This window comes from Talpa occidentalis, unplaced genomic scaffold (assembly GCF_014898055.3).
Source record: "Talpa occidentalis isolate TD23 unplaced genomic scaffold, MPIMG_talOcc4v2.1 talOcc4.15, whole genome shotgun sequence".
NCBI classification, from domain to species: Eukaryota; Metazoa; Chordata; class Mammalia; order Eulipotyphla; family Talpidae; genus Talpa; species Talpa occidentalis.
Window position 1 is genome coordinate 5,511,448 of NW_023601543.1, and position 27,319 is coordinate 5,538,766.

A 27,319-nucleotide genomic window follows, 5' to 3' on the forward strand; every position below is an offset into this window, starting at 1 on the left:
GAAAGCAACTATGATACCAATACCCACCTTTCAATAGACTAACAAAATCAGTAAGAATATGGTTGACCTGAATAGCACTATCAAACTGACCAAACTGATTGTTTTCCTGGAAAGGATGAATCTGAGTGAAATTAGGTTGATTTCTGCATGATCAATCGATATTTTGATATATAAGCTAAAATTCCAATGTGGTTTTATTATTTGGAAAAAAAGTGAATTCACAAAATATTGCCTGCGATAATATGTATGAATAGAGCTAATCAACATAAACTACTGGAAAAAAAAGGAAATCTTTTATATACCAGATAGGAAATGGCATGGCAAAATTGCAATGAATAAAAAGGGGGCTTGAAATTCAGGGGAGGGGAGAGAGAGAATTATCTGGAGAACACTTTTAATATGCAAAACATTCCTGAATGAAATTTACCAGGCATGTTAGCATTGATTAAGAATGAAATATAGTATGAAAGGTCTGTGTTGGTGGAGGTTGAGGATTACTAATTTTTATTATATGGGTATATAGGTTTGTATATTTCATTAGGTAGATGTTGCTTGGTGAACTTCAATTACTTGGGTGAAATCAAAACCGACACCCAGACACAGAATGCACAGAGATAGAGAAAAGAGGCAGGCCACTACAGATTGGTAGGTAGTGGTTTTAATTAGCAAGGGGAATTACATGAGGCTTGACTTGGCCGACCACTAAATGAGCAGATCTCTGCCCCTACCTTACTGAATCTTAAGAGTTTATACAGACCAGGCAGTGAGAAAGGCCCTAATGCTTGCACCCAGCTCTCCATTCAACTGGCATTCAATACTCTCTCCATGTCTTCCTCCAGCCCTAGGTTTTCTTCCTGCTTTGCTGTGTAAGCTTTTTGTTTGTTTTGTTTTGGCTACATGGGTTGCTCTCTTTGGGAAGGTTGACCCAAACGACCTAGTCTGCAATCACCCCAAAAGAAAGTCCATACATAGTGTTTTTAGGTTGATTATGCTCACTGCAATATTGCAAACATGTCTATAATGTGGAAATTTACTAATTCCCCATTTAGTACTTTTTAATGACTAAATACAGCACAAAATGAACTAAGTAATTTGATGCTTTCAATGTAAAATTAATCCAATAAAATGGTTTTTGATTGCATAAGTCAATGTATTTATCTAAATAAACATGACTAGGTTTTTTTTTTTTCAGTGTGGCGTATGCTGTGGAAGGGCATATATGAGGATGCTAGCCAGGAACACACTCATGTACAACTTGCAATCAGAAGATAATGAGGGACATCAATACTTTTTCTGAATCTAGTTTTATACTATGCCCCTACTTCCATAACTAGATATTTCCAAAAGAAGTATGTGAAAGAGAAAAAAAAACAGGTTTAGTAAGTATCTTATGACAATTGCTTGTCTTCCTAACTTCATTGAGATATAATTGACAAAAATCCTATACATTTAAGTTGTAGAACTTGATATTTTGATATATGTGGACATTGTGAAATGATCACTACAATCAAGAAAATTAACATTTATTTTTTCACATAGGTCACCTTTTTCCCATGAGAACAATTAAGATTTATTCTCTTAGTAAATTTCAAGTATGCAAAATGGCATTACTGACTATAGTCATGACTGTAAATTAGAGGTCCAGAATTTATTCATCCTGAATAACTGAAACTTTGTACCCTTTGAGCAACATTTTCCCATTTCCTTAATCTCCCAAGGCCTGGTAACCACCATTCTACTCTCTGCTTTTATGAGTTTGACTTATTTAGGTTCCATATATATGTGAGATCATGCAGTATTTGTCTTTCTATGTCTGGCTTCTGGCTTATTTCACTTGCCATAACATCCTCCAGGATCGTGATGTTGTCACAAATTTCAGGATCTCCTTTTCTGGGTTCTTTTCATGTTTCCATACCTATATATACCTAGAAGTGGAATTGCTGGATATAAAAGTAGAAGTGGAATTGCTGGATCATATGGTGGTTCTATTTTTATTTTTTTGAGAAGCCGCCATACTGCTTTCCATAATGGCTGTGCTGATTTACATTCCCAACAACAGTGGACAAGGTTCCAATCCAATTTCAAACTTTCTTCTAATGCACAAAGGAGACAATAATATACAACAATGACAACAGATCATGTTTATGGTTGCTTTATGAATATTCACTGTGTTTCACATGTTGATGTAGATTATCAAGTTTTAATTTTACATTAACTAAATGAAATATACATTTATTACCATATCCAAAAGAGTAACATAAAAAATGAGGTGGCACATATTAAAAAATATGTATATCTCTAATAATCATATAAAAATAAATATTTATATTATAAATATATTATAAATCTATAAAGATTTAATTGACAAATCTAGTACATTAAAAACTAGCAATTACTTACAGGTTATGTATATATATATATAAAATATACAAACTCAGTCATAAGTAAGAAATGATTACAAGGTATAACACTATTTTCTAATTCCTCTATGAAGTTACCTTGTTAATATATGAAGTCTTTTCTTCAGTGAATTTAGGTCATTCACATATACTCACACAAAAATGGGTGAGATATAAATAAACACAAAAATATTTAACCTGAAGATCAGATAATAGGGAGGACCAAAAATTGTTAAAATCAAACCAAACACATCAGAGAGTCAGGCAATGGCAGAAATTCTTAGGTCAGATTAACTTTCTCCAAAATAATAATTACAAATACACTGGAAAAATCATAGAAACATATGCTGGAAAGCATGAGAGACCTACCAAGATAGAGGGCTTGTGATACCAACATCTTGGAGAAAAAAGAAGCGACCTCAATGATTGTGCCTGTTTCCTTTTCCCTAGAGGCATCTGAGTTTTCAAAATCAATGGCTGAGAGGCTAAGAATTTGAGGAGAACATTTTACTCAAAAAGCTTAAATATAATGAAAATCAAAATCAACAAAAAACTATGAACCAGAGACACTTTTTGGGGGGTGGGGGCGGGAGGGGAGGGATTGGGGTCAGAATGGGGGGTTGCAATTGTATGGGGAATATAAAAATAAAATTTATTATAAAAAAAAAAGCTTAAATACTGAGCTGAGCTTCCACCAAATGCACAGTGTTGGGAAAACAAAAACATTACTTTTAGAACCAAAAAAGGGTAATCCTGAAGAATAAGGCTGATTTGGGAAAACGCACTCTCCCCAAGACTGCAGTCTAATTGGAATCACTCACTCTAATTAGATGACATTTTCTCTACAGTATTTATTATTAAAATGTCCGATTATTTAAAAAGGATAAGAACTCACCAAAAGTGAAGAAAATAGAGGTAATAAATACAAACCAAATTCTATCAAACCATTGGATTTAGCAGACAACAACTCAGGAAAGATTTAGAGCATAAAGTACCTAAAACAAATTTTAGAACTTAAAACACAAACTTAATAGATGGCTTTACAATTGATAAAAAGAAGAAGAAAAGGAAGTTAATGAATTTGAAATAATTACCCAGGCAGAAACATGCACACATTCACTAAAGAGGATAAATGGATGGCTAATAATTATGAAAAGATATTGAACATCATTAGCCATGAAGGAAATGCAAATTAAGACTACTATGAAATATCATTACACACTATTAGAACAGCTAAAATAAAAAAGAGTGATATTACCTTATGCTGGTGAGGATGCAGAGAAACTGTATCTTTCACATGGGTGGGAGAACTTAAAATGGTTACAGCTGCTCTGGAAAATAGTTTGGTAGATAATTTTAAAACTAAATAGACATTTAATGCATTACTCTTCACTCATACTCATAAGCATTTATCCCAGAGAAATAAAAATTTGTCTGCAAAAACAGTTGTGTGTGAATGTTCATAGCAGTTCTATTTGTGGTAATCAGAAAAGGAGAAATAACACAGATGTCCTTCAATAACTGAATGATTAAACACACTCTGGCATATCCACACTCAACATTAGAAATGAACTCTTGATACACACATGTTAGATGGCACTTAAAATTAGTACACTGAGTGAAAAATAGAACCTCAAATGATTACATACTTATGATGCCATTTTTCTAACATTCTTTCAATGAAAAAGTGTAGAGATGGATAACAGATTCCCAGGGTTTAGAAATGGAGTTGGGTGAGGATTATGTGACTATAAAGTGGTATAAAATGGCACTCATTTGTGGTTCTAGAATAATCATGGATTTTTATTGTGGCAAGAGACTGCACAGATTCATATTTGTGATTCCATTTCATAAAACTTATATACAGAGAGGGAGAAAGAAAGGCGGGAAAAGAAAGAGGAATGAGAGAGAATAGCACATGTAATAACAAGTAGAATCCAAAAAAACTCTGTAGTCTAATTAATAGTATTCTGTCAACGTCAATCTCCTACATTTGATAATGTAGCATGGTTATGTTGAAATTAATAAGGGGATGCTGAATAAAGGATACATGGGAACACTGTATTCTTTTTTTAAAGATTTATTTATGCATACGAGAACTGAGGTACAGGCCAGAGGTGTGAGGGGTGAGAGGATTCACCAGAGACAGAGTGGGAAACAGAACAGGCAGATTGACTGAAATACACTGCTGAGGGGAGCAGTGGGCGAGTCAGGAGAGGTCTGCTGTGCCATGTGGGTAGTTCCCTGGCCAGGGATCGAACTCATGCTGCAATGGCTGTGGATAGCTTCATAGGTTTCATCTTAACCCCTTGCGCCACCAGGGAGGTCCCCACTTTGTATTCTTTTTACAATATCTTGTTTGTCTAAGTTTACTTCAAAACATAAACTCAAAGAATAATATGAATTATCACAGCAATTATGATCACTTGTGTTAGTATTTATAGATGGATAATCTCATATGATCCTCACAGCAATCCTATGATTTAGAAAGTATTGTTAATTCTACATCACAGGATTGCCATGAGGTGTCAATGAGGAAGTTCTTTTGGAAGGTTAAAAGTAACATGTCATTGCAGCAAACCTCCAATTCCCATACACATTCCCTATAAAACACGCACACACACACGTATACATACACAAACTGAAACACAATGTATAGAATCACTTTTACTATATGCAATGAAACCCTTCATTCCTTTGAATTATCGTTTATTCCTTTTAAAAATGATAACAAATCTATTACCTATTACAAATAGCTCAAAGTACATATTCTAAAATATGCTTACCTAGAAGAAAAAAATGACCATCCTGCATGTCTAAGGTAGAAAATTATTTGTAGAAAAATGTATATAGCATTGTTCTATATTTTACCAATAAAAATAAAGCAGTGATATCATATCTATGTCAATTATATGGTTTTGATGTTATATTACACTATGCAACATTGGTGGAGGCTGGTAGATGAATGATAGGTACTTACCTGTACCTTTCCCGTAACTTCCTGTTTAAGTATAATTATTTCAGAATCAAATGTTAGAAGAAGGGTTAAAAAATCTATAACGTGAAACGTAGGGGTGGGGTGATAAGCATGATGGTGTTTAAAGGTAAAAACTTATTGATTACTAAAGAAACTATAGAGAGCTGATGTGCAACACACATATCCAGACCAGCACAATGAAGCAACTATGGCTATAAAGTGAGACAGATGAAGTTTTTGGCTTCCTGCCTATATAATTCATGTCTACACTATACTGTAGTCTATTAAGTGTGCAATAGCATTATGTTTAAAAAAAAGTTACATACCTGAATAAAATGTGACACAAACACATGAAGTGAGCACATGATGCTGGGAAAATAGCATTTCACAGACATTGTGGATGAAGGATTAACATAAATCTGTGATTTGCAAAAATGCTACAAGTTTGTCATAAGCATGGATAAGGAAAAATGTAAAAATAGTATCATGAATTTCAAAGCAACACACAAGCAAGCAACTGTATCATGTTATCATTCAATTCACTAACAACATACATGTGTTAAAGAAATGTTGAGTTTGTGCTGAAAACTTACCAGTATGTCAATCACTTGAGTACATCTACCTATTAAGTTCTACTACTAGACTCACATCTTGAGGTTTTCTGGCTTTCAAGTGGGTGTGATGACAAGTCTGGATGAACTGGCATCAAAGTTACCACAAACTTGTTTTGTGAGGGTCTGGATCCCAAAATACAGAACAGCCTCCAAGATCCATGAGGCACAGAAGCACTCATCAAGCATAATCCCAAAATAAGTACCACCTGAATTTTTTAAGAGAAGATAAAGCACATAGTTCCATGATGATGTTGTGTAGGAAGGATTTTTTTTTTTTACTTTCAGTTCATGAAAAAGCTGTTATTATTCACCTAGGAAAACCTAGAAGTCCAGGTTGAACAAATTGAGAACTTATAGTTTGTTCAGGAAAGAAACAGGTAGACAGGAATTGTATACCAACCAATAGCTTCTCTAACTACCAAAGTTCATCTGTCAGTAATAAAAAATGGAAAAGCAAACCAAAAAAAGCCCAAAAAGGAAATATAAAATCTAAAATTCTAAGGGATGAACTTATCAGTATCTTCAAGGACATTTATGATGAAACTAAAAAACTTTCACCAAAAGACTGAAAAAAATGGAAAATAGTAATAAACACATCTTATGGAAAGAAAAGGCTCGGTACTTTAAAGTTATTAATATTTCATGAATTAATTTATAGTCAGTTTAGAATTAAAAGTCTGAATATAACCTAATGTACTTTTAGTAAATTAATAAAGTGAGATAATGGTAATATCCAAACATAGATTGGCAATATATGCCATAAAAGCAAAGAAGAAGTTGAATAGGAAAAACAATTGGCTAACAGGAGATTCATTACTATCACACTATAATAATACAGACAATCTGCAGCTTATGTAATCAATCGCCTGTGCAAACTCTTTGAGAGTCGTGTCACAAACTTGATATTTGACAGATGACCACACCAAAATACTCAATTTCAAATATATACCTAAATTCAGCAAAGAGGCATTAAAATTTACATTTTATAGTTTTCAAATATTTACAACATAATCCATAAAGCAATCTGACTTAGACATTGTATAGTGTATTTAGTTTTATTAGTGTGATGAAAAATGAATATATATTTACATAATATTGTCCATTGTAAAACAAATTTGCAAATACCTTAGGGTTTGTGTGTGTGTGCATGTGTGTGTTTATATTAGGAATTTTTTTTATGAGCATATAGAAAAGTATGGAGGAGATGCACTAAGTGATTTGCATTGGTTATAAAAGGACTGGAGAAAAATATGTAGGGTATGATGGGAAATTATTGCACTTTCATTTATATCTGTACATCATTCATTATTTAAAAGAATCAAACATTCCTCCTTAAATAGGACACAATTTAAAAAGAAAATTCAATACTGCACTACTGGCTTTTGATATCCTATATAGAATCTGTTCATATATTATTACTAAAGTTAATTACATTTTCAACTTCAATCCTGCAAAAAACATATATTCTATCATTCTCAGTCTACAAAAAGACAATAAGAAATCCTGCTTATCTGTGCACATTTGAATCCATGTAGGCATATATATATATTTTTAAGATTTTTATTCAAAAGAGAACATTAGGAAATATATCCCAATTGTGAACAATTCTTATTAAGAGAGGTATGAGGCACCCAAGGTTGGTGTGGGTGGAAGGGCAATTGTTAATTTTTATGATGTAGGCTTAGTTAGTTCCATTTGAACTGATGAAAGGAGCTATTTTGTTATTTAAAGTAGTAGAGATAGCAACAAAAATGAAAGATTCTATAGGCTTATCATTTAGTGTGGAAAATTAGAAAGTCACAACTTCTATAAATTGTAAGATTTCTATAAACCAGAGACTAAACATCCTTAATATTAAAATTGGACAGAAGTAACAATAGTAATGATGATTATGAAGATTTAAGGACTACTTACATGGTAGGCTGTCTCCTTGGTGTGTATTTGTGGATAATCTCACTTGAATTTTGTAAAAAGTTCTGTGATGAAGATATTAATTCAAAGGATTCAGTTTCTCTTGGAAATTGAGAAGAGATAAAAACAAGCTATTAAATTATCACATTTGCTTCAAAGTCAAAATACACATTTAATTATGCCATCTTGATATTCTCTTTGGAAGCCAATTATCCATATATCAGGATGTGATTATCTGGTGTAATCCTTTGTATTAGCTATGATTAACCACCAGCATTCAGTTAATTGTCCTTTTATGCCTCAAGATCTCAGATGAAAGTTAAGTTCAAGAGACTGCCACAGGCAAACATTATGAATTGGCTGCCATGTGACTCTGAGCTAATCATTTTACAATAGAGATGACGGCTCCAGGTCTAAAGAACTTAGGGCAAAGGGTGGTTAGGACGACCAGTCTCTGAAACCTGAATACTGTGTGAGTGAACCTGTACTCTTGTAATCACTGATTATGGTAGTATGTTACATAGTTTGGGCTCTAAGTAGTATTCATCTAATAAATCCAAGAAAATGCAGTAAAAAGTGCCCATTGGTTAACAAATCAATGAAGTGGTGTATATACACAATGGAAAACTACACAGCTATAAAAAAGAAAAAGCTGAACTATTGTCGTTTGCAACAACATGTATGGAACTGGAGGTGGTTATGCTAAGTGAAATAGGTCAGAAAGAGAAAGACAAATATTTCATTCATTCATTTGTGGAATATAAAGAAAGAAAGCACTGAAATAGTAAAGACATTGCACCTTTTCATTAAACTAAGCATGCCTACTTTTGAAAAATTTATGTGGGAATGGCTAGAAAAATTACCATTCACTAACACAGTCAAATATTTCATGGGTTATACTTATATCAAAATAGTACATAGTGTTTATCTAAAATTCATATGTAACTGGTATCCTATAACTTTTTTTTTTTTCAAAAGATGAGAACCATACCATTGAATAATATAGATTTAGGAAAACATACATTTATTTGTCAGTCACCAGCTACACTACACAGTCCCATGAACCTGATATTCTCAAATTTCCCTTCCAGTTAGGGGAGAAACAGCTTCCAACCTGTATCTCTTTGCTCAAAACATATCAGTTAGTATTTAGAACTACTACCAGGTATTGTGAACAGAAGAAATTGAAGCATCTTCAGTATCTAGTGAGCTTATGTACAAAATGGAGGAAGGCAAGGAGGCATGGAAGGATGCTTTATGTCAGATAAAATAAACTCTGACTCCTCAGGATATAATATTTTATCCAAAGAATTAGTAAAATGTCTCAGTGACTACATTGAGATGAGAGAACCATAGCTCGTGTAAATAAAAAGAGTCATTTTTCTTAGGGATTTATGTGCAGGAAAATAATTTGTCTCCAGGAGTTAAAGAAGTAGGCAATCCATATTTCCCCCTTGTGTCTTGCTCAGAGTTAAGAGGATTATAACTTTGCTTTCATGATTTTGAGACTTGAAATGAAATACCGTAAGTAGAGGATTTTGAGTGTGAGCACATTCGTTTTAAGTCACGTATCTTCGTGTAAAAATTCCTCTTGGAATTCACAAGAAGAGTAGGGCGACAGAAATACACACCTCTTATATGAAGCATGGAGCAGCTGCAACCTCAAACAATGAAAAGATGTCAGTGTAGCCAAATGCAATGGAGAAGAGAAGAGCAGTAGAATGACCCAGAGCTTTAGAGAGGATGTGCCAGGACAGCAGATCCTAAATGTTTCTGGCAATGCATAGCTCTTTTTAAAAAAAAATATACTTCTATAAATTTTTTAAAAAGATTTATTTATTGTTTATACAAGAACTGGGGTGCAGGCCAGAAGTGTGGGAGAGTGAGAGGATTCACCAGAGACAGAGCGCGAAACAGAACAGGCAGACTGATGAAATACACTGCTGTGGGGAGCAGTGGGTGAGGCAGGAGAGGTCTGCAGTACTATGTGGGTTTCTCCCTGTCCGGCCGGGAATCGAACCAGCGCTGTAGAGCCTGTGGACAGCTTCACAGCGCTGCGTTCAACCCACTGCGCGACCAGTTTGGCCCGCACCGCATAGTTCTTGAATTTGAAGACAAGAGCCTGAGTTGAAATAAGGACATGATTGTATGCAAAGACTGAAGATGTGGCTTGTTCTGAGAAGCATACAGCAAACACAGATAAGAAATGTTAGTAAAAAAAAAAAAAAGAAAAAGAAATATTAGTCAGAGGAAATTTTTTTTTTTTTTTTTTTTTTTTGTGGGACCCTTGCCAGTGGCCGGGGAACAAACCGGCACTTCAGAGGCTGCGGGCAGCCTCGTAGCCCAGCACTCAACCGCTGCGCCACCAGGGGAGGCCCAGTCAGAGGAAATCTTTCCAAGGAAGAAAGAAGAAACGGAAAAAAGAATGTATGGATGGATCTGTTACAATCTAGACAATAACATCCCTAGAATGATAGAAAAATGAAATACAGACAAGGAAGTATCTGGAAAGTCAATAGATATGCATTTCTAGGACTTAGTGAACCAAAAGTGTGACAAAATGGAAGAGATTCAGTTGACTGAAAAGGAGATATAAGTCGCAGGACATTCTCAGAGCTTGCAGCGAAACATAAAGTCCAAGCTTATACAATGATGCATGTCAATTATTTCTTAATAAAACTGGAAAAAAAACAAGTGATACTGACATCAGATTTTTGAATAGCAACACATGATGCAAGAAATTAAGGGAAAAGATGGCAAATTCAGCATATATATTTATTCAGACTGTCATTGAAATGTTAAGTACAAGATGAAATTATTCTCAGACATACAACATTGTTATAAGGTATTTAGAGTCAACACAGTTCTAGATGAAATACTTGAATAAGAGGAGAAAAAATTTAACAGTTGCTTAAGGACACATAAAAGAAAAGATGATAAATTATCACTGCAATGTTTGTTGTGGGAAGATGGATGAGAGCGAGAAAACCAGAGAAAATGGGAGAGTAAAAATAGCCATAATTACACTGAAATAAAGGACTACAAAATATCAACATGATGGAAAGTGGGAAAAGGGGGAAGCATGAGTGATATGATAGTATGACAGGTTGAAATAAAATATATCCCAGAGGAAGTTATAAATTGTTTACAAGAGACACACATTAAGCAAAAGAACACAGGATAGTTGGAAGTAAAAGCGTGGAAAAAAGATGTATTAGCAAGAGTGAAATAAAAGAAAGCTGGTGTAGCTATATTAGAAAGAAAAAATGTCTAACTCAAAAGAAGACAGGAATGAAGAGGTTTAACACATAGCAATAGCAATTCACTGAATGAAATGCAATTTTATATATGCATGGAACACAGAAAGTACGAAAATGTTTCCGTCAAATGAGAGTACATTAGGGAAATATAAATTAGAGCCACAATAGATATCACACACCTGTAGGAAGAGCTAAAATAGAAAATAGTGACAACACCAAATTCTGACATAGATGCAAGGAAACTGGATCTTATAATCTACATCAAATAAGAGTTAAAAATTGATACCATTTTTCCTGATGGGAACTGGCAAAACTATTTCTGTATTATCAATTTTCTTTTTAAATGGGTAATTGTAATTATCATTATATAATAATATACTAATAAATTATGTTGCACTAATAAAAAATTATGATTAATATTAAATGTTTACTCACCTGTCACTCATGATACTGAATATACATATAGAAGTCATTTTACATAAATTTGAAAATGCCAATAAAATCATTAATTTTAATAATCATTTTAATCATCATTAATTTTATATCACAGGATTTTTGTGAGGTTTGAATGAGGCAGTTTATCTATAAAATACTTCTGAGTAAAATATTTCTGTAATCTAAAACCTGCAATTAGGCACATCACAGAGTAATACATCACACTGTTCATTAGCATCAATATCAAGGCAAATTAATTATTAGCATTGTGATTTGCAATTTAGATCTAATTTAAAACACAAAAAGGAAGTAAATTTTGACTACTGTGATTTGGTGGTTCATGTTCAGCTTCCAAGACTCTCTCAATTTTCTGAGGGCAAGTGACTGGCAAGAACGAAATAAATCAAGGCATCTGTTGTTCCCAAAACTACAAATCAACCTTGTCCTATTTTGACAATTTCAAGTTACACCCCTTGTTGCAGGGCTAACCCAGTACTCAGAAGCAGCTCAAAGGAGGGAAATCATACAAAGTGCTGGTGGTCACGCTCAGCAAAATATATACTCAGTTCATAATGCTACCATTAAAATAGTGTGGTTTTTGGCTAAAGTCATAGCAAGGGGTACAATGGAACAGAGTGAATATATCTATTGTGGTGGAAAAATTGAGATTATTAATCACTATTAACTCTTACACCAGCACATGCCCTCTCACGTTAAGCTTAAACTGAATGTTCACACAAGCTTCTACAGTGTTCTAGAAAATTCTCAGATGTGAATAGTAAGTTCCATATGTTCCATACTTTTATGAAAAATCAAACTCTATACAATGGGCATTTCAATTTAGCATGGATATGTGTGTGACTTTGTGTGTGTGTGTGTGTGTGTTTCCTTGCACAAAGCAAATACTGTTGAGAGTGATATGAATGTGCTTGGAAATCACAATGAGCCCCCGTCTGAGGAATTTGACAAAGATTTTATCTCCGCAGAACAAGTAGCTATGGAAGAAAAGTTGGCTAATGAAGGCATGTCCCTCAAAGGTTCCAAATGAAATCATGCACAGTAGTCATTTATTCAAGTGTAATTTAGGCCCGGAATTTACCAGGCAATGAATGAAGCAGGAGTAATTAATGTGTAAGGTGAGTAATTTGGGTACTTGGGGAACAAGAGCACGGTAGCACCTCTTCCCAAGACCCAAAATGGACCAGAATCAATTGAAGAATTACATCTAAGACGTAACCACAATCACCTACTGACCCAGACCACTTTCCATGACCTATAGTTAAATGAGATCAATCATAAGTGACATAATTGGCTCTCATGTCACATAAGTGACAGACTGTGCACCCGGTTCTCCCTGACTGCAAAACACAAACACTTTACGTCCAGTGCATTGACCAACAATCACTGGTTTGCTCTGCTTTCCCTGTGCCATCACCAACAATGTCATAGGAACTGAATCAAATCATCTTTTCCTTTCCTGGTCCACAAGTTCCTTGATATCTCTGCAGTATCTGTCCTGACTTGCCCTTAGATACCATGGCACAGAACTCTCATTTCTTTGGCAAATTTAATATTTTAAGATCAGTGTCCTCAGTCAGTCCACCCCGAAATGTAGGTCTTCTGCAAGGTTCAGCTCTATGTCCCCTGCAGTCCTCTGCTCTTGTCCTAGGTCACATCACTGTAGCACATAGTATCAGCTCCATGTAATTCTTTTGGTATCATGTTTAAATGGTTCAAGTCATATCCAGTATGAAATGCAACAGATTTGACGTTGCTCATTTTCTGATATTTCCTGTAGCTCTGATTGGCTGAACCACCTGCTGTATCACCGAAGCTCACACTTGCATTCATTTTGGGTGTCAACTCATGGATTTTATGATTACAATCCTACCTACACAATAACTTTTGCATTCATCCTGGGTTCTCATTCTGAATTCTATTGGAACTATTTCTTGACTGTTCTTCCTGTTTACAAGATCTCCCCTAACCCACACTGATGGCAGTTTTTAATACTTTTAAATCACAGTTAACCATCTCTGGGGTCATTTTGTGAACCAATATTTGAATGTCTGCTATGTCCTATATTGTTCTGTTTTCAACATGAATATGGTGGTGGAAAAAATGACCTTTGCCTTCACAAATTTTACAAAATGTTATTTGGGATACAGACAATAAAGTCATCAGCCATTAATTCTCCCAGGAAAACATTCTTTTTTTTTTTAAGATTTATTTGTTTATTTATTTATACAAGCACTGGGTACAGTCAGAAGCAGGAGGGTGAGAGAATTCACCAGAGCCAGAGCGGGGAGCAGAGCAGGCAGAAGGACTGAAGTACACTGCTGATGGGAGCAGCGGGCAGCAGGAGAGGTCTGCGCGCCATGTGGGACCCTCCTCTGGTGGCCGGGGAGCAGCTGGGGATCTAACTGGCACTGCAGAGGCTGCGGGCAGCTTCGCAACCCAGCGTTCAACCCCTGCGCCACCAGGGAGGCCCGAAAACATTCATTTTTAATCGCCTGGTGTGATTTGTTCTTGCAAAATGGCATGTAATATTGTTTGACCTTAGACAATGGATGAGAAGAATTTGAGTACCGTCATGGTATATATGAATGTTTTGGGTTTAATTCTTTAACTGAGGAGTTGTTGAGCATTTATCATGTTATTTGACAATTTCAAAACTTAGTAAGAGAACTTAGAGCTAAATAATAACTTGATGTAACAGTTAATGAAGCATTCAACTATTAGAAAAATGACTACAAATTTTTTGGGCTGTGTTTCAATGACAAAAAGACATTGTTCTTCCTGAATAGTTCTTTGCCTCATGAGATCTAAGGTGGAATTCATTTTCTTCAGTTATCAGGTTGGAAGAATCACTCATCAATTTAAACTGTGGTTTGAGTGAACTTACATCCATATATTTGAGATTGAGTTTGTATCTTTGGTCTTATTTTACCACATTGGTCTCATTTTATCATGTTGACAACTTCTAGACTTGTCAAATGTAAATACCTTAAACAAATCATTATAGAAGACAACTGATGTATTGCATAGTGGACTACTGTTTCACTATGTAATATATAGCACATACCTATTACACATAACAGTATGTATGTGTGTGCATATACACAGTATATATTCTGGGCAAGAACTTTCAAAACTCTGTGGTAGAAGAGCAAATGATTCTATTGGAATATAGGGTAAAGACATAAAGAGACACTCCAGTCTCCTGGACTCCCAGGAGAGCCTTAGGAAGTAACTTTTTGGGTCTGAATCAGTCTGCTATTTAAGGCTGGGTGGCATTCAACCACTTGTAAAATCTGTATTTTAAGGCCACATTTTCTCATTTGCAAAATGGAAGTAATACTGGTACCAAACTCATAGTGCTATGTCCAGGCAAACTGCTTACTGTAGTGGCAGATAGTAATTGTTCAATAAACATCAGCTACTCTATTTTTATCCAAATATTTTTCTTAAAAGAATATAAAAGAACAACACTGACCTTACATGTTCATGTAATTGCAGAGGAGCTTTCTACTCAATTTTTTTGTTAAATTGCCAAAGTAGAGCTGTGAGCCAAATCTGGCCTGTTGACTGTTTTTCTTTTTTTTTTTGAGCCTGTGAACAATGAATATATTTTATTTATGGGGCAAATTATACTCTGAGACTGATATTGTCTTTGCAAATAATTATTCAACACAGGTTCACTGTGGAAATTATACTTTATAATATTTCACAAGCCAATAGCATACAGGATAATGACTCTTAAGCCAACGAAGAAATAATTTACTTACAACCAATGACAGATTAATTACACTATTATTCATGGCAAGAAGGAGGGATGAAAGAAATAAAGTGCAAATTTAGTTGAGGTGTATTTTTCTATGAATGGGTTCTCAGAGTCAGTCCTTCCAACTGAAAGCTGGTTATCAGCTGGCTTAGGTTCCTTACTGCGGGGGCACAGAACTAGTGGGTGATGGTACGAGTGTTGGCAGGCGAGGTAGGCTTCTAAAGGTTATAATCCAGGGAATGTTACCAAGTTGTGTCTTTGCCTAGAAGGAGTAGCCACTGACGCACAACACAGATACCCATTCTCTTGCTGTGATAAGGTTTAAACTGCCACGTGGTTTAGCACCACTGCCAACAAGCCGTCATCTTGCCATCAGAAAAGCAATTGTCTACAGATCTTTGGAAAGTTGTTTTGATCAGCAAAGAGCAGCCTTGCTCAGACTGAACCCTCTCAATGAGTCCTCATAAACTTTTAGTATTTGAAGATTATGAAATGTCCATGAAATGAGAGATACCAGCGCCATGGTCCACTGTATGGTCACATTGATAAGCACTCAGGGGCAGAGAAATTCCACTGAATTTATCCTGCTTGTGTTCCAAAACAATCTCCTCAAAATAAGATCAAACTATGTCTAAAACAGGGTTTCATATACACAATAAAACAATAGTTAGCTACATATATATATATATATAAAAGATGGGGCCTCCCTGATGACGCAGCAGGTTGAGTGCTGCGCTGTAAAGCTGTCTGCAGCCTCTGCAGTGCGGGTTCAATTCCTAGCTGGACAGGGAGAAACCCACATGGCACAGCCGACCTCTCCCACCTCACCCGCTGCTCCCCTCAGCAGTGTCTTAGGTCCGTTTGCCTGTTCTGCTCCCCACTCTGTGTCTGGTGAATTCTCTCACCTTCCTGTGCCTCTGACTGTACCCCGGTTCTTATATAAATAAATCTTTTTTTTTTTTTAAAAAAAGATGAATCCCTGCTATTTGCAACAACATGCATGAACCTAGGGGGTATTATGCTAAATGTGAGAAACCAGACAGAGAAAGGCAAACACTGTATGACTTCACTTATATGTGCAAGATAAAGAAATTAGGGGCCTCCCTGGTGGTGCAAGGGGTTGAGACGCAACCTATGAAGCTGTGCGCAGCCATTGCAGCACGAGTTCGATCCCTGGCCAGGGAGCAACCCACACGGCACAGCAGACCTCTCCTGACTCGCCCGCTGTTCTCCTCAGCAGCGTATTTCAGTCAGTCTGCCTGTTCTGCTCCCCACTCTGTCTCTGGTGAATCCTCTCATCCCCACACCTCTGGCCTGTACCCAAGTTCTTGTATGCATAAATAAATAAATCTTTTTAAAAAAGATAAAGAAATAAAACAAACAGGCAAAATACAATAAAAATAAACTCTTAGACAATAAGACCAAACTAGAGGTTACCAGAAGGAAAGAGACGAGGGATATATGTAAATTGGGTGTGGTGGAGCATGGAAACCAGACTTCTGGTGGTGACCATAATGAAGTATATACAGCTGTGGATTTATAATGCTGTACACCTGGCATCTATATAGTGATACAAACCAATGTTACTTGAATGAAATTTTTTAAAGTGTGGATTTGAAATCATAACAAGTCAGTACACAACAGAATGGACACAACAGATGGACATTTGCAATTTAGTGTATGATAGGGCACATTAATTTTGAACCCCAATTAAGCTATCACTGCCAAAAGAATTACATTCTCATTAGAAAGTCTGTATTGTGTGTGTATAATATAAACATATTCTAATTATATATGTTTTATTATATATTATATGTAACTACGGCACATATAACATATACTCAATTATCATTACTAGTATATTGTGAATTTTGAAAAGAAGGTTTGTAGAAACTTGTAAAAAAAAAAAGACATAAAGAGACATTTTACCAAAAGGATATACAGATAGGAGATAAGCACACAAAAAGATTAGCCATTAGGGAAATGCAAATGAAACCGTGAGAAACCACTGTGCATCTATCAAAATGGTTGCAATAAAAAGAATGACAACACCAAATGCTGGTAGAAATGCGAAGCATACAATAGTAGGGCCTCTGGAAAACAGTTTGGAAGTTTCTTCAAAACTAAACAAAAGGTCTCAACAGCTGCACTCATTAGATAAATGAAGACTTGGGTCCCTGCAAACCTGTACATGGATGTTCACCACAGTTTTACTCATAAAAGCCAAAAGCTTGAAGCAACCTGAATGTCCCTTAAGGTGTGAATTGTTAAGAAAAATGAGCACATCCATTTCACGGGATACAACACAGCAATAAAATGGAACAAACTACAATACAGGCAACATCCACAATCAATCTCTAGAAAATGATGTTGAGTGAACAAGTCAGTCTCAAAAGCTTATGAAGGATAGGCCTCTCCTAGCTCACATAGGCCTTCCCAAGACACCTAGATCAGCCTTTCTAAGAAGTGTCACGTTGACATATGGAGTTTTTATATAAAATTCTTGAAGTAAAAAAATTGTACAAATAGTCAAGAAATTAGAGGTGGCCAGGGGTTGAGGAAGAGTTGGGGTGGGAGAGAAGTGAGTCTATGGAAGAGCAACTTGGGGGGTCCTTGAGGTGATGGGAGTGTTTTATATCTTAGTGTTATCAATGTCAACACCCCAATTATGATATTACATTAGAGTTTTGAAAGAAGTTAAAATTGGAAACCCAAGGAAAACTGGATAATAATATGCCAGATATCTATTACTTCTTTTTTTTTAATTTAAGATTTATTTATTTATTTATTTATTTATTTATTTATTTATTTATACAAGCACTGGGTACATTCAGAAGCGCGGGAGGGTGAGAGAATTCACCAGAGCCAGAGCGGGGAGCAGAGCAGGCAGAAGGACCGAAGTACACTGCTGAGGGGAGCAGCGGGCGGCAGGAGAGGTCTGCGCGCCATGTGGGACCCTCTTTCGGTGGCCAGGCAGCAGCCGGGGATCGAACTGGTGCTGCAGAGGCTGCGGGCAGCTTCGCAACCCAGCGCTCAACCGTTGCGCCACCGGGGAGGTCCTATCTATCACTTCTTGAAACTACTTGTGAGGGCCTCCCTGGTGGCCTATGGTTGAAGTCTCAGTGCTATCACCGCTATGGCCTAAGTTAGATCCACTGAGTTCGATCCCCCACCAGGGAGCTGACCCACATGTGGCACAGCAGACCTCTCCTCTCTGGCCTGCTGCTTCCCTCAGCAGTGTATTTCAGTGTATCCGCCTGTTGTGCTCCCTACTCTGTCCCTGGTGAGTACTCTCACCACCCCCCACCTCATACCTCTGGGTTCTTCTACTAAATAAATGTTAAAAAAGAAACTACTTGTGAAATCTAAAATAAAATGTCTATACTTTGCCCTGTTAATAGAATTGTGGTGTGGTTCTAGCATTCACTTGCACCATAACCTTGGTGAACTCATGTAATGTTTCTGTTTTCTCATTTTTAGAATGGTTATGAGAATGATAGACACTAATATTGTAAGAATTAAAGGACAGACCATATTCACAAGCACATCGAAAGAAAATATAATTCAATGCACCTGGTATGCCTCAAGTCTTGTTTTTTTCCTTTTTTTGCATGTGGAAATAATTTTCCATATTCATCCTTTTCATTATTCTTATTAGTTCAAGAGTCTAAGTTGTGCAAACCAATTATTCTGTTATATAGATTGATCAAGCCTATTTAGTTCCATCTGAACTGTTATTACAAAATACCACAGACTGGGTGGCTTAAAAACAACAGAAATTAAGCTTTCTTACAGTTCTGGAGGCTGGAAGTCAGAGATTGAGATGCCAGCATGATTAGATGAGGCCTCTCTTCTGTGCTGCCAACTTCTGTGTCATCAGAGAGTAGAAGGGGTAAGGGAGCTCTCTGTGGCCTCTTTTATAAGGGCACTAATCCTATTCATGATCTAATCACCCCCTCTAAAGCCTGCACCTACTAATACTAACACCTTTGCAGATTACGATTTTGCCATTTGAATTTTGGGGGACACAAACATTTCAATCACAGCAAGATCCCAATGGAAAATTGTCACTTTTTTGGCTGCAACTATGTGAAGGGCCATTAAAATAAAGAGGCATTTATAAATAAAATAAAAATCAATATCAGAATAGTAGTATAGTGGCAATGTGTGTCTGGCAAGCCACTCAGTCCCAAATGTGCAGAACTAGGGGGAAAATAACTGAGGATATTAACTCAGAACATTATTAAGGTCCATTAGTCATTATATAAGGATTTTAATTCCTGCTTAATTAAACCTGAGTGGAAATTTTCCATATCACATGAGATTAAAAACCCTTTGCGCTCCTTAACACTGTACATTTTCATAAAGACCAAAGGGAAGAAAAGGATTCATGAAATCACATACACAAAGCTTTATGAATAAAGAGAGAACTTTAATCATGTAGCTTTAGTGCTAAATACATAAACCAAAGCAACTTAAGTGGTTATTTGCAATGTCTTAGTCTCATATTCTATTTTAATATCCTGAGTATAAAGCTTCCTGCTCATTTAAAACAATCTATTATATTACATGAGTTGCATGAAGATGATAGTGTTAGAGGAATTGTTTCTGGATGCTTACTTTCACTTAGTCTTACTATCTGCAAGGATAAGCTGACATGATTCTCATCTTTCATTCTCATCTCTAATGGACCATCTATAATGGACTCTATGGGGAACCTAAAAGAGTTGTAATGCACATATACCTTAGTTTTAGTTCTACTGTAACCATTAGTAACTTTAGTCAATTAATTTCTCTAAGTTTCGGTTCTCCCATCAATAAAATGAGAATACTACAAACTCTCTTGTACGATCTTTAATAAGATGATACCTGTCAGGTGCTTAGCATTATATCTGAAAACAGCCAAAATGTCAGCTATTAATAGGATTAGGTCACCTAGTAAGTAAAATGTATTAGAGGACTTTTCCAATATGGTTAAATAGTAAAGCTGTTAATTTGGATGACTGAAAATATTTACCAGGAAAATTCCTTGTAAGGTGAGTTTTCAAATGAGAATGATTCCAAAATATACTTCATTCATTCACTTTTTCATCCATTCAAAAGGTATATCATCATCCCACTAAATAGGAGGGATTTGAGTATGAATAAGACAGACAAAATTCTCTGCTGTCATAAATTTTATTTTCTAACTGGATGAGACACCATGAAAAAAAGGGGTGGGTGGGTGTGAGTGTGTGCACGAGATGTTTGCAAAGGCCTGAAGTGGAAGCTATTGTGGCATTTCCTGAGTCCAGCCAGGAGCTGAGGTAGCTGGATCAGGGCAAGCAAAATGGAAAATAGAAGGGGATAAAGTGAGACAGTTGATGCAGAGCCAGGTCACATGGGGTCTTTAGGAGACTGGAAAGTCTTTGGCTTTATCTCCAAATGAAATGAGAAAACTTTGCAATGTTTTGTGCGAAGTGACATAATGAAACTTAAGTTGTAAAAGGACTTCATCACTTCATCTAGAAAATTTGAAACTGTTGACCTCAAACAAAAAGCTATCAGTTATTTCACCAACATGGGTTTATTTGAACAAAAAGGCAATTTGGAAAGTACAGTCTTATGGTGAGACACTAGTGCTCTCCCCCAGAACAAAAAGAAACACCCCCTTATTTACCCCGTCCAGGGACCATTACTGTGCATTAGGGACCTTCCCTCTTCCTACTTCTGAGGTGAGGAAGCAATATCACTTCCGGTTGGAGAGACAAGGCAGGCTGGGTCCTGTACTTTGCTGACTATGCCTGCCTGGGGACTCTCTTTTAGCCTCCTGATGTCATTTGCACAGGATTTCTAGATATTGATTTTCACAAAACTAAAAGCAGTTTCAACAGAGGGCCTGGGTGCAAAACGGTATAACATCAGAACCACTGCCTAGTGGAAAAAGTGTTTTAAAAGTCACCTTGTTGATGCAGTCATCTATTTTTGGGCATTTGGGTTGTTTCCATAGCTTAGCTATTGTAAATAGTGCTGCTATAAACATAGGGGTGCAGGTGCCCTTTTCAATTAATGATTCTGTGTCATTTGGGTAAATACCTAGGAGTGGAAATGCTGGATCATATGGAAGGTCCATCTTTAGCAGGTTGAGGAATCTCCACACAGGTACATATACACAATAGAGTATTACTCAGCAATCAAAAAAGATAAACTCATGCAATTTGCAGCAACATGGATGGAGCTGGAAGGGATCATGCTTAGCGAAATAAGGCAGAAAGAAAAAGAAAAATACCGGATGGTCTCACTCATAGCAGGAATCTAGAAAACCTAAATAAGGGACCAGGAAAAAGACTAATTATAATAAAGCAAAAATCAAAATCATCAAGCAACTATAAACCAGAGACACACTACAGGGGGTGGGGGTAGGAGGGATTATGGTCAAAATACGGGGGTGGGGGGGGTGGGAATTGTATGGGGACTATCACCAAGATGAAAATGCACGTATTGTGCAAAAATGAAAAATGATGTAAAAAATATATAAAATAAAAAAAAAGTCACCTTGACTCTAACAAAACCCTAGGGAGATGTGGGGGTAATAAAATAACTCCTTTTCTCAGCCGTGCTTGTTTTGTACTAGTTGGAACATGGGCCTAACATAGTTAGAACACAGGCTTAGCACAGTTAGAATGTGGGCCTAACATTTTCAATTATCTAAAAATAAAACAAAACAGATGAGGAGTCAGTAATGTTGTTCCTATCATAAGAGTCCCATGGTGTTGGTCTCAAATGAATCCCAGTAAGAGAGAGCTGAATATTTTACATTGAAATGTGAATTGATCTGTGATCAGCGGTTGGTAGTTACAATATTAAAATGTCATTCACTCAGTCAGTGAATATTTATTAAATGTTTACTCTGTGTCAGATGCTGGTATAGGATCTTGAAAGTCAGCATTGAACAAAAAAATAAAAATCACAGTTACTGGATTTTAATTCTAGTAGTAGGATACTGAAAATAAGCAAATAAATGATGTATCAACTATTGATAAACACTGTGGAAAAAAAAAAACACTCAATAAGGGCATAGGGACTTTAGAGGGAAGATTGGTTGTGTTCAAGAGACATCTCCATAAAATGTGGAGATACATTCCCCATTCCCTGGCCCCCACTTACATGCCTATTTCTAAACTTTGTTGCCTCATCCAGCCCCCACCCCTCTTTTCAAGTTAGGCAGCAACAACAGTAAATTATATGCTCATCCTACCTGTGGAACACTTAAAACATAAAATGAAAATAAAGGGATGGTAAATTATATGAGGCAAATGTAAACTGAAGAAAAGGTATGATAGCAGTTTTATATCAGAAAAGATATTGAAGACAAAACATCAAAAAAGACAAATGGGATAGTATTTTCTGATATCAGGGAAAATGGGTCAAGAAGATAGAAGGATCATGGAAAGAGTAATACTGGCACCTTTCTATTGGAAAGTGATGGCCAGTGATACAGAGAAACCTCTAATTAATTGAAAGATTTAAATAACACATAAAAGAAGTGATTTAAAAATAGCTAAATGCGGGCCTTCCCTGGTGGGGCAGCAGCAGCCTCTGCAGCGCTGGTTTGACCCCTGACTGCCAGCGAGGGTCCCATATGATGCGCAGACCTCTCCTGCCACACCCGCTGCTCCCCTCAGCAGTGTACTTCGTCAGTCTGCCTGTCCTGTTCCCCACTCTGGCTCTGGTGAATTCGCTCACCCTCCCGCACTTCTGACTGTGCCCAGTGCTTTTATAAATAAACAAATCTTGAAAAAAAAAATAAACAAAAAAAACATTTATAAAAAAATAGCTAAATGCATATAGTTACAGCAGACACCCTGGGTTCAAATTCCATCTCTACTGACTGTGAAACTTTGGGAAAAAGAATTAACATATTTTTGCTTCAGTTTTTTTAGTGAGGACTGAATGAGGCATAGACAGGGCTAACACATTCATTATTATCATCAATAAATACATAAATTTATACCTATCAGTGAATATAATTTGTTTTCAAAGATATAATTGACATCTAACTATGTATTCATATTAGGTGTGCAAAAATATACATTATCTTTTAACACAAATGGAACATTCACAAAACTCAGTCATGACACAAGTCTAAATAAATGGTAAAGAATAAGCATCGTGCAAGGTATGTTCCCCTGACCGTTACAAAATAAATTCAGATATATATGAAAAGACAGGACCTAAAAAGGAAAGATATACTAAAAAATAACACTTGCATTTACAAGTATAAAATAAGAGAAATAACGGAATACTACAATGGTAAGTGCAAAATGTGTGGAAGCAGAACCATACAGATTATGGTAGCCACAGGCAAATGAACTGCCATGGATCATAAACTGGAAGCTACTTCCAGGACTGGGCTTAATATGCTGCCACTTCTGGGGCTGAGCTTAATATGCTCCTACGCAGCACACGGCGTGTTCCTGAGCAGCACGGCTCGTTTCCCCACTGGGGGATTTCCACATCTGCTCTCATAGATACATGTTGTGTAGTTACTCTGTGTGGTATGCTCTGATTCTGTACAAGGAGGGCAGCTGCCAGCAAGCCTAGCTTAAATTGGCAATGTGGGACTTTGGTTATGTAACATCTGTCTCTTTTATTATAAGGTTAAGGAATAATATAAATTTAAATTTTCCGTTATAAAAATGAACTTCACTGAGGCTGTTGTCAGACTCTTGCTTGCTAGTATCAGCTGCTAAATCTTCAGCCACTGGCCCCTGTTCTCCCATTCTGTGGGGGTACTCATATTACAAGACCCTGGCCCTAAGGTAGGCCTTGCTTGTCTCCTCCAGCTGCCCACGGGTTAATAGAAATTCAGCCCATCATCCATCACCAGTGACTCACCGTCCTTCCACCCTGCGGAGGCTTCCTGTCTTTGAGCAATGGCTCCAGAACCAGCCACAGAGACCCAGATGGCAGAAGACTGACCTAGGACTCACACTGAGACATGGGAGGTGTGAACATGTGTGAGTCTTTTTTGCCCAGATCCCAGTATAACCTGACCCAAAACATGCCCCTGGATACCCCACCCTCGTAACCAGCCCCATAAAACTAGGACCCCCGCTGCTCACAGATTTCTCGTGGCTCTAGCACCCTCGGTACCCTTCTACTGTGATTCACAGTAAACGTTCCAAGCTTGAAACCTATTGGTTCTTCGGGATTAACCGGTGAAAGCAAGACATTCAGGATCTGTAACATTATGTTTGAATTTACATGGAGTATGTGCAAAGGTAGCTAGAGGATAAAAGGAAAGACAGGTACCAGCACGAATGACTTTCAGAGGTATGGGAGCACACCCCCAAAAGATTCAAAGAGATTCTTCAACGTGCCTAGAATAGGACTCTTGTCACATTGGTATGGAAACTAGAGGTCAAGCAGGGCTCTGTGAGCCTCAAGATGTTTACTACCTCTACTACATGAGTACAGATTATTGTGGTGGAAAGCAGTGAGGACCCTGAAGCTAGAAGAAGCTTCTGCACTTGCCCAAGTCCTTCCTCCCTCCTTAATCACAGAAAAGAGACCAATGTGTTCTAAGCTTCTGCCCTTTTCCTAATCAGAGGAGTAATCCCTTCTTTCCCCTTTATGACCTAAAAGGATGTACTTTGGGGTCTCATCCAATCCCGGGTTTATCAGTAAACATGCTCTCTCCTAAGAATCTCATCTCCACTGTAGAGTGAGGATGAGGTCATCCCGTCCTGGTCTGTCCCTGATGCCCCCGGTCCTAAAACACAGCATAAATATCCCCGGGCTGCTCCATTATTCTTTAGAATTTATAACCATGTGAATTCTCCATACGTATGTTATTAAATTCATTGCTTTTCCTTTGCTAACCCATCTAATGCTGTTTTGATTGCTCATCCAGCCTGAGAAGAACCCTGAGGGATATGGGATGATTTATTTTGCACCCCAGCAGTAAAAATGTATTTCAAACTAGTGTCAAAGATAAAGCAAAGCCAGACTCAGTTAAAGTGGTAAGGATAGATTTTAATCAGTAATACCCTATTGCGGTAAAGGAGAAAGTCCAGTGTGAACAGAACTCAAGTTCGATTTGTACAGAGATGCTGGGTGTTTTATTAAAGAGAGGACAGGCAGGAAGGGGGCACCAGAGATTGAATAGAAGAAGGAATAGACAAAAAGCAGAACAGAGTGCATGTGAAATCAATCTGGGTTTGCTAATTGGCATTCTTCAAATTAGTTTCCTCCCATCCCACAGAGAATGGGAGGGGGGACTTTCCTCAGGTGTTGCTTGGAACAAGCGATACTTTCTTTAGGCAACCTTGACTTTGCAAGCAAGTACTTTTAGGAAGGTGCTGGGGCATAGAAGAATGTGCCCCATCTGGGTTATCTGGAGGCTGGGTGGGTGAGCAAATTAACATCAGACAGAGGAGAAAAGGCCTAACTTGAATAACATACATATGGAGAGTTTACCTGGTTGTAAATTCTAAAGAGTAATGGGGGGGGGGCAAGGCTGCTTCATCCACCCAGTGGAAGGCAGAAGGAGGTTCAGGCCTCAGGGTGCTAACTTCCACCAGGGGGGAGAGGTTCTGTTTAAGGCGCCAGCCTATGGCATGTAATTGCACTATGATTCGTTGGGGGGCATCCACATTGCAATAACACCAACATAGCAGGCGAGTGGTGGTAAAAGGGGGAGGACACAAACTGTTAAGACGAGGGTCAGGAAAGCAGCAAGAGTGGGTGGCGTGGAGATTTGAACATCCTTCGAGGCATCAGCTCTGGGAAACAGGAAGCCTGCTCCCTTGAGTGTGACCTCCGGAGACTGTCGAGAAGGCTTCAGACGCCCACGGGCATTGAGTGCAAAAGCATCTGAGAGTGCCTTGTACGGGTGCGTTCTTGCTAGAGGGCAGATCAGTTAGCAGGCAGAATGAGGGACACCCTGAGACCCCCAAACCTGCCTGCTCTAAATGGGTTCTGCCATCTGCTGCACAAAGACAAAACACACACTTAGTGTACATCCTGGTGGGGACCCACAGGCAAGGGGCAGAAGGGGCAGAAGGGGCAGGCAAGTCTGGACGGAAAGGAGCAAAATCAAAACACAAGTCACGACAAAGGCGGCATTGCCAGCCTCCCCACGGGGCTCTCACCCGCGTCTCTCTCTCTTCCAGTGTCTCCTTCCATGTCCCCCGACTCCCTGGCGCAAGTCCCAGGCCGAGAAGCAAGCGGGGGCTTCTCCCTCACATGGTTGTCTGCTCTGTGCCTCCTCCAAGCCTTCTCTCCTGCGTCCTCCGGCCCAAGTCCTTTTTAAGCTCCTCTGACCACCCAGACCCTCGCTCCGTTAGGTGGGGCAGGGAGCGTGCAACCGCCCCCTTTCAGATTACACTGTTACAGTTGCCACTGCTCATGCCTTGCTTCGGAGCCCAGTTACAGCATCAGCAGTTTGGTGTTACTGTGCCTTGTTCCGGCCCGGGGGCGGGCGGGTGGGGGAGCTCTCCGTTTAACTCCCATCACCGACGACAGCGCCCCTTAGACTCCCAGAACTCAATGCACACTATTTCTCTAGCTGCTCCCAGGACTCAGTCCTTTCTCTTGTTTCCATTTTGTTTCCTTTCGTCCATCCCTTGCCCTGTAGGAAGCAATTTAAAGCTGCTGAAGGAAGATGACCTCCTAATAATTAAATTTGATTTTCAGTCATCTTGTACTCTTGGCTGTTTAAGTTTTGTTCAGACCATGTAAGTGAAAATGAGGAGAGAGATAAAGGTATGGATTAGATAGATGACAGACAGACAGACAGACAGACAGACAGGTGACAGTCCTGAAAACTTGGGCTGTGGGTAATCCTGAAGAGCAGTTAATCCAGAAATTCCTTATTCATGAATCATTGAATGATACTTTGGTTAAATGACGTCTTTTATCTGTGCTTGTGGTCGCTCATATTTGCATTTCTTTCT

The 27,319-nt window shown here is 37.7% G+C and overlaps 1 long non-coding RNA gene across 3 annotated transcripts; it reads right to left on the reverse strand.

Annotated features, from left to right (window-relative positions):
* Positions 1 to 1,291: 1,291 nt before the first annotated feature.
* LOC119246500 (uncharacterized) lies at positions 1,292 to 26,660 on the reverse strand. Of its 3 annotated transcripts, none has more exons than XR_008551961.1 (7): positions 26,516 to 26,660; positions 24,258 to 24,353; positions 7,905 to 7,966; positions 5,970 to 6,196; positions 3,658 to 3,730; positions 2,769 to 2,884; positions 1,292 to 2,093 (listed from the first exon to the last, which is right to left on the reverse strand). It is a non-coding gene; the product is annotated as an uncharacterized LOC119246500 (long non-coding RNA). The 3 variants fall into 3 exon arrangements; XR_008551962.1 differs by having other exon boundaries at positions 6,025 to 6,196; positions 7,905 to 8,003; XR_005125508.2 differs by having other exon boundaries at positions 7,905 to 8,003.
* Positions 26,661 to 27,319: the final 659 nt, after the last annotated feature.